This window comes from Schistocerca nitens, chromosome 2, assembly GCF_023898315.1.
Source record: "Schistocerca nitens isolate TAMUIC-IGC-003100 chromosome 2, iqSchNite1.1, whole genome shotgun sequence".
Classification (NCBI taxonomy): Eukaryota; Metazoa; Arthropoda; class Insecta; order Orthoptera; family Acrididae; genus Schistocerca; species Schistocerca nitens.
The window spans coordinates 642,839,199-642,849,203 of record NC_064615.1 but is presented as its reverse complement, the minus strand read 5'-3'; the positions used below and the strand labels follow the sequence as shown (position 1 = coordinate 642,849,203).

General features: G+C 43.7%; 1 pseudogene; it reads right to left on the bottom strand.

Annotated features, from left to right (window-relative positions):
• Positions 1–7,855: 7,855 nt before the first annotated feature.
• Positions 7,856–7,973, bottom strand: LOC126237663 (5S ribosomal RNA; annotated as a pseudogene).
• Between the last annotated feature and the right edge of the window lie 2,032 nt (positions 7,974–10,005).

Genomic DNA, 10,005 nt, shown 5'->3' with positions numbered 1-10,005 from the left:
ATTTAGGTTTTCCGTGATTTCCCTAAATCGCTCCAGGCAAATGCCAGGATGGTTCCTTTGAAAGGGACTTCCTTTCCCGTCCTTCCTTAATCCGATGAGACCGATGACCCCACAGTCTGGTCTCTTCCCCCAAACAACCCTCCCCCCCCCCCACCACCACCACCTCGGGCACACATTTCTTAGAAGGTGTCGGCGCGTATATTCGAACAGATCTCAAACCGAAAGTCTTATGTACGTCAAACCCTGCTGAAGAAAAAGAGGCTGAATTCATGTTCACTGAAATAAATATACAAAGTCAGAAGTGGTTTGACTGGTGTCGTCTACTATCCGCCAAAAATAAGCTCAATGACTTCCTTTCAGTAGGAATTACATTCACTTCAGTGTCAAAACGAACATGACCCTAGACCTGCTGAGAGACACTCCCTCCGCAATAAACCTAAGAAGACTGTTTAGTTGCAAAGGCATGAACATTCTTCCATTACAACCTACACACCATACGGCGCACAGTCATACTCTTATAGACGTAATCGCAACGAAAACGACTGACAAAGTAAGAGATGTTGGTCAAACCTCGGCCTCAGACTTCTCAGCACATGACGTAATATTCCTGACCTACTATGCAGCCCCCAAAAAATCAAATCGCCTTACATAACTTGTAGTGACATGAAACGTATTGATCTTGGCGCTCTAACAGCAGATTGCCCAGCAATCTCTTGGCATCATAAAATCAGAGAACCTACACTCGATGACAAAATCAATGAACCTGGTGATAAACTTACTGCCCTCTACGAAAAACATGCGCCTGTACGCACAATCTGTGTAAGAAAATCTCCTGCTCCATGACTGACAACTGAATTACGTCAAACGAAGAATAATAGGGACGCTGCCCACAGGAGTTTCAAGGCAGATCCGAAAACCGGGTGTTTCGAAGAATATAGAAAGCTACGGAACAGAGTGAAACAATGCATTAGCAATGCCGAAATCTGACACTTTCGCTCCCTTGCAGGCAGCATTCTGACGCCCACGACTCTGTGGAAGAATCTCCGTAGCTTGGGGGTCGGAAAGGCAGAATCGGAAAGTGCTTTTCAGGTCTCAGCTAACGAATTAAATGAATTCTTCTCTCCACCTCTGAACACCCATACGGCTGATAATTACCGTCCACAAGAATCCCCTAACTACATAACTAACCACGACACCTTCCGTCTAAAACACGTAACGATAAATACGGCAATAATGAGAATATCTTCTGATGCGATAGGAAATGACAGTATCAGTATAATCATGATTAAGAATGTTGCCGATATCTTAGTATGTGTCTTGACAGACATATTTAATTTTTCCATCGAGAACGGAATATACCCCACTACATGGAAAAGAAGCATAATACGACGCATCCCTAAGATCGAAAACCCGCAACTGCCTAGTGATTACCGACCAATTAGCATACTGCCTGCTGTTTCCAAAACACCTGAATACATTATTTATGATCAAATCACTGAAGACCTGCATGAATTCAACCTATATGACAAATTTCAATCCGGTTTCCTTAAACACCACAGCACAAACACTGCTCTAATTAAAGTAACTGATGACTTGACACATACCATCGACAGCTGAAAGGCAACAATATTGACACTACTAGACTTCAGCAAAGCTTTTGACACTGTTAACTTTGACATATTGCTCAGAAAAATGCGACAGCTTAATTTCTCAGATAGTAGAATGCGGTGGTTTGAAAGCTACTTAAAAAACAGACAGCAATGTGTTGTCTGTGTAAATGAAAAATCTTCCTGGAAACATGTCTCCTGAAGAGTGCCACAAGGATCAGTCTTAGGCCCACTTCTGTTTTCCTTATATGTCATTGATATTTCGTCGGTTCTGTACTCCTGTAAATATCACTTCTCTGCCGACGACCTCCAGCTTTACCTAAGCGTCAGACCTGAAGATATTAACACTGCAATTGTTCAGATGAACAATGATCTGTCTTCAGTGGTAACATGGGCGAAAAACCTGGGGCTTAATCTAAGTGCAAGAAAGACACAAGTAATCTTAATAGCTCATCAGAAATTAATGAGTTCGGATTTCGGTTGCCTCCTGTTCTACTCTACGGTATTCCAATACCACGTCAGAAAAAAGTTAAAAACTTGGGTGTTACTTTAGACGAGAATCTCAACTGGGCAGAAAATACAGTCGCAGTGTGCCAGAAGACATCTGCTTGTCTCTATGCTCTCAAAATGTTTCTGAACGTATTTCCACAGGACGTGAAACGCCAGCTGGCGCAAGCACTCGTTCTACCGAACCTCCACCGTTGTGATGTAATTCAACATGGCATGAGTAGTGAAAACAGAAGACGGTTAGAAATAACCACGAATGCCTGTGTGCGTTACACCTGCAACATTCGCCGATGTGATCAATTTAGTGCTTCATAATCCCAGCTAGGGTGGTTGCGGCCAGACAAATTGCGTGACTACCACACTCTGCGTCTACTTCACCGGCTCCTCATTGCGCTAACACCCCAGTGCCTTGTTGAAGAGATTAAACACTATTATAATCGGAACACGAGGTCACGTTTATTTGACATCCTAACTGTACCCACTAACAAAACAAAAATCTTTGCAGATCTTTCTCTGTTGCCGCTGTCCGCCTCTGGAAGAAACTGCCCCTTACTTTGCGCAAAATTCAATCCCCTGCTGCTTTTAAGAAGAAGTTGAAGCATTTCCTACTATCATCCTCATAATGTTTTCGGCAAAATTAATGTACAAGGCCAACCTTTCCCTCTGTCAAATAACAAAGCTAGTGTCTCCTATCTCGCTCCTTTCTCTTCTTCCACTTCTTCTATCTCCATTATCCACGCAGTCGTCTTTTTCCTTGTATTTCCTTAACTGTGTTTCATCATGTCCTTACTCTTCCCCTCCCTTCATCACCAGTTTCCCTCACACCCACTGCTGCTAACACTCCTATATAAAATCTGTCTTAATTATAATGTCTAATCATTGCAGTACTTATCATCTACGAATATAAATTATATGTGTATGTATTATTCAGAGTGTACCTATGTAACTGTTTATTTCACTGTTTTACCGGATGTAATCTAAAATGCCTACTAAAGCATATGAAAGTAAAAATTAATGTGTAGAATGCCCGGTTATATTCATTCTTGCCATGTTAAATAAATCAATAAGTAAAATAAATAAATAAATATTTCGGTTCAGATAAGTGTTTCACTAATACACTAAGCAGATTCAGAAGGATGTAGGCTGCAGTAGGTACTGGGAGATGAAGAAGATTGCGCAGGATAGAGTAGCATGGAGAGCTGCATCAAACCAGTCTCAGGACTGAAGACCACAACGACAACAACAACAACAAGTGTTTCACTAAAAGTTTAATCTTTTTTTTAGGTATGTGTTTTCTCCAGTCTTCGTACCGTACATGCTGTTTAACATGAATATTGTATTGTATTGTATGGAACTGGGGACCTAGAAACGACGGAGAGGCTTCGTCCCCGCCGTAGCCCGCAGTGGTACACAACCCCACATCAGGCTACGGCAGTCCACTCCTAACCCAGGGTTATTGTGCGGTTCGGCCCCCAGTGGACACCCCCCCCACCCCACCCCCCCCACCCCCCCCCCCCCGGGAACATATCACACCTCACTCCAGACGAGTGTAACCCCAATGTTTGCGTGGTAGAGTAATTATGGTGTACACGTACGTGGAGAAAGTGTTTGCGCAGTAATCGCCGACATAGTGTAACTGGGGCGGAATAAGGGGAACCAGCCCACATTGGCCGAGGTAGATAGAAAAACGCCTTAAAAACCATCCACAGACTGGCCGGCACACCGGACCTAGATACTAATCCGCCGGGTGGATCCGTGCCGGGAACCAGCACCCCTTCCGCTCAGACCGCATGGCTAGCCGGGCGTTCTAGCATGAACACTGATCGTCAGAGAAATTTTTTAACTGGATTATTAGAAAACATTATTCCTCTCTGCGCTAACACGCAATGACTCAAATAAATATCGCATATGTTATTACTTAAAGTAGTTATTCTTATTAATAAGACCTTTCCTAGTCTGCAACATAAGATCTAAGCTTTTAATAAAGTTCCGTTTGCTTACGTAAGACATTCTGTAACTTTCAGCCAGATACACAATAGTTGAAGCAATTAATTTATTGTTATGTGAATTAGAACAAGATGGAAGAAAATAGTATATCTAATGATCCATGAAGCAACAAACTTTGATTCTGTTGACATTTTTGCTGTGATGGGCAATAAATCGGTGGATTCATAGAATAAAATAAATATTTATTTTCACGCAACATTCTCAAAGTGAACGCAGGCGATTACCGCTGCGACCGCAAATCACTTCCCCAAAACAAAACATCCATTTAGCAGTGACAATCCATCTAAATATAGTGTTGACACCTTCTTTTCGCATTTGCGTGTATTTATAAATACCCATTTGTGATAAACATAACTCCGACAAGTCTCAGAACTGGAAGGGCTAAATGGTTTTCTGTTTAACTTCAAAATGTTCAAATGTGTGAAATCTTATGGGACTTAACTGCTAAGATCATCAGTCCCTAAGCTTACACACTACTTAACCTAAATTAGGTTAGGACTCGAACCTCCGCCGGGACCAGCCGCACAGTCCATGACTGCAGCGCCGTAGTTTCCGTTTAACTGATATCATATCGCTAGCGCCCCTGAACTTCTTAAAACATTTTCACAACGCTGTCGCTGCATTCAGTCTGCGCTCGCGGCCCACCTACTTCGTTGTGAAACTCTCCCGCCTGCAGACACTTGACTAGGGTGACGCGAGGTGCTGCGTTCTCAGGTGCCGCCTGACGCGCGAGCACGTGCCCGCCATCTGCGAGTATCTGGCGCAGAATCCAGAGGTCGTCGCTGCCGACCTCGCCTACAACAGCATTGGCGACGACGGTGTCGAGATCTTCGCCGATTTCTTCAGGGTAAGGTTCTCTAGCAGTAACTCGGTAAGTTCACTCACCTTTCATACATCTGATTCACAGTGACTTTAGTATTCGGCACCAAAGGTTGAAAAACAGTCCGTTATCTCTGTGAAGCTCATAAAGTCGCATTTACAGTGGAATTTTACAGTTGTAAGGGAACAGCAAGCTCGCTTCCGAGACCAATGTCATTAAATCGCCAAAAGAGGAGAAAGCTAGCTCGAATCCTTGGGTAGACGGAAATTGTTATTTCGAGTATGTGGTTCGCAAGGTGAGAAGCCAGCGGACTTGCTAATTCTCTGGACTAAACCCCTGTCCTCTCCACACAGTGAACCGGGTGACCGCTACGGTCGCAGGTTCGAATCCTACCTCATGCATGGATGTGTGTGACGTCCTTAGGTTAGTTAGGTTTAAGTAGTTCTAAGTGCCAGGGGACTGATGACCTCAGCAGTTAAGTCCCATAGTGCTCAGAGCCATTTGGACCATTTTTTCTCCGCACAGTGAAGATACTGCAGGTCCTGATCTGTTCTTAAGACGGAACGTTAAGCTCGGCCTCCAACCTGGTGCTATAAGAGATGACTAGATTACGAGCCAGGTCCTGGCCCCACCCCCTCTTTTGTCTCATTAGTCGACATCAACATCACAAACCCTTTTCGCGCACTCCTCGCCTTTAACTACACTCCCCTTTTGCTGGATCACGGTGCGAATTAAGATACCTTTGCCACTTGGCGCCTGAGCCTCTGGGGAAATTCCCAGCCAAAAAGGCCACACGACTTTACCTTACCTTACCTTGCAATCCTTGCAGTTATGTCTTTCTTTCTCCTTTCTTCTTTATCTATTCTCTTTGATGATGGTTCAGGTGGCTCTAAGCACTATGGGACTTAACATCTGAGGTCCCATAGACTTAGAACTACTTAAACCTAACTAACCTAAGGACATCACACACATCCATAGCCGAGGCAGGATTCGAACCTGCGACCGTAGCAGCAGCGCGGTTCCGGACTGAAGCGCCTAGAACCACTCGGCCACAGCGACCGACTATTCTCTTTGTGAAATAGCAGAATTCAGTTACCTCTTTAATAGTCTCGTGTCCGTATTTAACTTTCAGCTACAACTAATAAGAACCTTCTATTCAGCGACACTGTCTGGCAAAACAAATGGTAACCTAAAATTGCCGAGACATCGCAGGAAAGCCCGTGATACTCAGTGAAATGAAAGCATTACTGACCACCACTCTAAGCATTGTGGGAAAATTCCCTCATACCCCTACGGCCGCCGACGGACGGAATCTCCCAGCCGTGCAGTTCACGTCTTCAGAAAAACCCGGTGAGTCTCGTGCCCGTCTCAAGGGTTACGGCGGTCTCCCACACTGCAGTTGAGTCATGTAAAAATACTCTCCAAACTGAATTCCGTATAGAGCCATTGTCCAACGATATCCTATCTCTACTGGCATGGACAACATGTGTTACACGTAACTAATGATATTTAATTGGGCGAATATTGTGCAGCACTAATAATACTCGCAGATTTTTTAATTTATATCTATACTGATGCATCACTGATTTCTTTTTATGAAGCGAAGAGTAGATGTGTCAGTGATTACAGTGAACACTTCACAGAAACAGGCGGAAAATGTGCTACATGTAAAGTCGGTGTGAGCTGACACCGTGGAATGTCTGCACTGTTCGGCTACGTTTTCAAGGAGAGTAAATTAAAACTGTGCTCTGTACGCGGAGCTCAACATTACATGTACCGTATGTCTGCAAACTGAAGGATGATCAGTCTAGACCCGCTCCAGCCAGCTACCGTCGGCACGTACAGGCTTTTTCACATGGCGGTACGGACTCTCCCGCAGCACACCTTTTAAATCTGTCGCGACACCCTTTCTCACTAAACGCGTTAAAATTACACGAAACACAAATATTAATAACTAATACGACAAAGTCAAGAAACGCATAGGAACAGATTCTGCGTAAGTCTCTGCACGCTGGAATGGGCTGCTGGACGGGAATCTCATTCTTAGTGTTCTTTCAGGTTACTGTGGCTATCCTCGGACTAAAGACCACACCAACACAACTGGGTTATCTCTCGCAGCCGTAACGGATTGTCCATTGCGGATAAAGTACTTGCTGGTTAGTGGTGTGGTAGCTAGAGTTGTGCTCTACCGACACTGCGAAACGACATGCACTGACAGGGTAAAAAGTGAATGAATGTGTGAGATAGAAACTGAGAGCCAAAGACTTCTCTTTGTTTGTTTGTAGAATCGCACATTGTTCAGTGTTTGTCCACTGTATGTTTTATATCATTGTAAAATGTAAATTGCATTCTATAAGTAATAAAAATTAGGCAATCTTTTATGTAACCAAAGCAATTACTTTTGATGGTAGTACAATTTATACAGATAAATCTGTATTGGTTTAAAATTTCTATTGCAACATCATTCTGTTACAATTACAAATCATCAATTTTCGAATTTAACCTGAATTAAACATTGAAAATTGGAGCTTTACTCTAAGAACTGTTTACTTTTTAAGGGGGTAGGATGTCAAACGGGCCGACTTGGAGCAGGAGAGGCACCACAGGACATTTTAATTTCCACTGTCTATACTTTTACAAATAAATTCATAAAACTTTGTCAGCATGACCAGGAAGAATTCGGGATTCGCACTCATAGCAGTGGATGTTCAAAGCACTCCGTCTTCAGGCCACGAGTGGCCTACTGGGGCCATCCGACCGCCGTGTCATCCTCAGTGGAGGATGCGGATAGGAGGGGCATGGTGTCAGCACACCGCTCACCCGGTCGTTATAATAGTATTCTTGACCGAAGCCGCTACTATTCGGTCCAGTAGCTCCTCAATTGACATCACGAGGCTGAGTGAATCCCGAAAAATGGCAACAGCGCATGGCGGCCTGGATGGTCACCCATCCAAGTGCCGACCACGCCCGACAGCGCTTAACTTCGGTGATCTCACGGGGACCGGTGTATCCACTGCGGAAAGGCCGTTGCCAAGTTCGAAAACATAACAAAATAAATTTTTTTACATGTGAAATTTCATCGTTTTTTTCCGCTTACTATTGGCTGCATTTGTTGCTATAGGTACATTTTTCTTCACAAGTAAGAGAGATTCTTTGATGAATTTTGCACAGCATACAAACCATACTTACAGGTGTATGAAACTCTAGAATTTTCCAAATCTATTAAAAAATGTGGTACAAATTGAGATAATTAACCACAAAATTTGATTCTTTCTAAAAATAAAGTTTAAAACGTAACAGGTCATTCATTTTTCATAAATTAAATAGATTCTAGAGTTTCAGACACCTGCAAGTATGGTTTGTATGCTGTGCAAAATTCATCGAACAGTCTCTCTTACATATTAAGAAAAGTGTACCGATAGCAAAATGATTAAATTTCACATGTAAAAAAAAATTATTTTGTTATGTTTTTGAACTTCCACTGCTACGAGTATGAATCCCGTTTGACGTCCTACCCCCCTTAAGTAACAGACAAGAGACTAACTATTAAAAAACAGACAGGAGAATAACTATGTAGAACAAAAGTGTTCCGTGTGTTATGCGACCCTTTCTACAATCCTCACTCAGTTTCTAGGCAGTTGGTCGCTTCTGATTTCTAGGAGAATCTACGTAATAGGACACGGATCGCATACCCAAACAAAGAGAACCAAGTGAGGCAAGGTCCGATAGGTATGCAAAACACCTAACGTAAACGCGGTTGCGATCTTAACCTGACCACGGCTACTAGGGAATCTACCGTAGTCTACGCTTGCTTACGGTAGTCTACCGTATCTACAGCAGTCTTACAACTCAAGTGGTGGCTGTGGTGCGCAGGAACACGACTCGCTGCGGCGGCTGAACGTGATGTGCAACGACATCACGGCGCGAGGCGTGGCGGCGCTGGCGGCGGTCGGGGACCGGCTGAGCCTCCTCTCGCTGCGCATCAACGGCAACCTGCTGGGCCCAGAGGTACAGGCTGCCGCCTCAGATCACTGCCCTGTCTGGGGTGGCAGCAGACACGTGCGAAACTGAGCCCCAGCAGTCGGCACTATCTGCGCACCATCGCGCTTTCATTTATATGTTTTACTAGCTGCTACAGTAAGTGATAAATGTTATTCGTGATTGTGCATAGGTGCGGATTAAATACGTAGGGTGTCCATAAATTACGATTACAAATTCAGTTTTTAGTAACTTCAGAACTATACTAGGTAGTGACAGCTGGTATGAAAAATCTGACAAAATAACACTTTAAAGTTTCGTTTTCTCATTCACACACGGCGATGTGTGCACCCATAGTGGCACACGCTACATTCACTCAGTATTCAATTTATCTCAACGTATGTTTCAGGAGGTCCACGGAAATGCGTTCAATGCATTGCGAAATCGTTTTTTTTTTTTTTTCAAATCTTTTAGTTCTGTATCCTTCGTTCGGTACACCTGATCGTATACAAAACCCAATAGGAAAAATTCTATCGCTGTGAGGTAAGATGATCGTAGCGGTCACCGAATCAGACCATCTCGCCCAATCCACCTACCTGGACAGAGCGAGTTAGGGCATTAGTTAATACACCGAACCCCCATTCGGGAGAACGAAGGTTCAGATCCGCGTCCGTCCATCTACATTTATGTTTCACCTGATTTTCCTAGATTTGTCCAGCCAAATTCCGGGATGCTTCATTTGAAAGGGCACGGCTGATTTCCTTCCCCATCATGGAAATATTCCGAGCTTGTGCTTCAGCTATAATGATATCGATATCGACGGGTCGTTAAACACTGTCTTCCTTCCACCTATCTGGAACCTTTTCATCCAGAAGTTTACAGATATTCTAGGACTAGTGAGTTAGTGTCCCATCCTGTTGGAATATGACTTCAAGTTGCCGGTGTGCTGATTGTGCCACAACACGTAATTATGCTTTGTCTCCAAAAAATGGTTCAAATTGCTCTGAGCACTATGGGACTCAACATCTTAGATCATAAGTCCCCTATAACTTAGAACTACTTAAACCTAACTAACCTAAGGACATC